Below are 2,279 nucleotides of genomic sequence, written 5' to 3'. Positions count from 1 at the left end.
ATTGCTTGTGGGCAGGGGGCTCTAGGTTATTTATGCCATTTAAACACAAACCAAGGCTCAAACAGACAACAATTTCAGGGATGCTCTTGCTGCAGTGCAACCCATTCACTATTTTTCTCAACAAGTTAAAGCAGCATGCTAACTTTTAAAGGCTATATTTTTCTGAAGTGCTTCATTATCCAAAATATTTATGAAGTTAAGATGCCATTCAAGTCCACCACTGTCCAACATACACAGACTGTAGCACCTGGTGAAAACTGAAGGCAAATGGTGTAGTAATCCTCTGCAGCACTACATTTCTTTTTCTCAGAGCTGCAAGGAAAATATGAACATCCCCTTCCTCAGTCATCAAAGCTCAGTCCATCTATGTTGTGGGCTCAAAATACTTTTTCCCCCTTTGTTTGCTTCTTTTCTTTAAGCTAGCCTTTCTAGTTTATTACTGAGCAGACAAATGATGAAACCTCCATCATGTGGGTTTTTGGCATTTCCAGAAAATCCCAGGTGTGATCTCCAACTTAGAAGGCTTAAATCTACTCCATCCAAATAAGAGCTCATGTGAGCTTCACAGAGCTCATAGCTTTGTGCTGTGGCGTAAAAATAAATTCAAGAAAGCAAAAAGACTCACAACCTCCTCCTCTCTGCATGAACCTTTTCACATCTTCTCAAACACTGAGGTACTTTGCCTGCACGCAACACGGTCTTCACGCGCACCAAAGGTTTTGCAGTCATTAGGTGAGGGCCAAACCCCCCAAAACTTCCGATCGGGGGCGTGGGGACCATGCTGTACCTCTTTTTTTTTTTAAAGGCAGATCTTGCAAGTGTTTGATGTTTCTAGAGTGCAAACAATACTGCTCCAGCAGCAGCACTTTTGCCAGTATAACTGTCTCAGCTTTGTTTAGAAACTGCCCAATATGTTAATTATCTTCTTTGCCTCTGTGGCATTATACTGTCAAACTGTACAACAGTCTTTAGAAAATAAAAGCTAACACCCTAAGCTGCTGTACCCGGCTCCCATAATATCTATTCACTGACAATGCCTGAGCTGTCAGATCAGAAGAAGCTTCATTGGAATAAAGGTGGGCAGATGTGTGATAATGAGACAGAAGCATACAGATGCTAATATAACTGTTCAGCAGAGCAGGCTTGTCTTCGTTAGGCAGACCCAGGTAGCAGCTGCAGACTGTCAGGCGCTGGAATGCTGCTTTCTCTTGATTCTCATTTAAGATCAGCTTCGTTCGCTGTCTGTCAGTGAACTTTTCCCTCACAGGAGCCTGGACCCCTAGGTGATCAGTCACATTTCGACATAACTAGATGTCAAAAGAAGTTTAAGTTGTATGACGAACTGTGATGCATTCCCTGTGCTGGCTGGCAGTCTCAGCTCTCCAAGGCGTCTTGTTAATGATCCACCTGGAAACTCTAGAGTATTTCCTGTATTTTGTTTTCTTATTAAAATACCGGCTAAGCCTTTGTCAATATCCATGTCAGCAACTGTAAGCTCAAGACAATATTATCACAAGCATAATTTGATTTAAAAATGGAATCGTGGACCTGCGCTGACCAAGCAGCAGAAGACACGCACAGAGCGAGCAGGATGCTAGCTTTGTGCTGCTGTAATTCATCCTCATCAATTAAAACAAAATATTCCTGATCTTCTTGGGGGCAGAGGCAGGGCATTATGAGAAGAGTGAAATAAATTTCACTAAAGTTGCCTTATGAAATATGTCTGCAGCCAGCCAGCTCGCTCAGTTGATGAACACAGCCAGGAATAAGATAATGGAGAGGCTCCGTAGATGAGCAAACAATTCAAATACACAGGAGCTTGGAAACACAAATAAGTGGAGATTGTCATTTTACGTACTGCTGAAACCTTTGAACTGGGAGCCTGAACTTCACCAGCCTTTCATCTGTTGCTGTGAGCTGTTTACCCACTTGCACTCCCTGGTTTCAGAGAGGAGACGGACTGAGGCTATTTTACATAAAATACATATGTGTGCACACAATGCAGCAAACCTCCTCCGACAATATTTGTGTGGCAAGACTTAATGTTACTCGGTGCTTAAGCACGTCAAGTCAGTTTTTACTGTCAATCTCAACTCTCTTCTTCACTTCTTACCATTTGAATTGCAACATTTCAGTTCTTGTTAAGACAGCGAACTTAATGCAGTCAGGTACAATTAACAGGTTTCTTACCTCCTTAAATTTCTGAATTAAAAGATCACAAGGGAAGAGATTCAAAGATTCATGAAGTTCTTCCTTTTCTTGTTTGGGGTGGGAGAATT

The sequence above is a fragment of the Nyctibius grandis genome, chromosome 12 (assembly GCF_013368605.1).
Source record: "Nyctibius grandis isolate bNycGra1 chromosome 12, bNycGra1.pri, whole genome shotgun sequence".
NCBI lineage: Eukaryota > Metazoa > Chordata > Aves > Nyctibiiformes > Nyctibiidae > Nyctibius > Nyctibius grandis.
The sequence above is the reverse complement of the archived record's forward strand: the minus strand, read 5'-3'. Positions refer to the sequence as shown.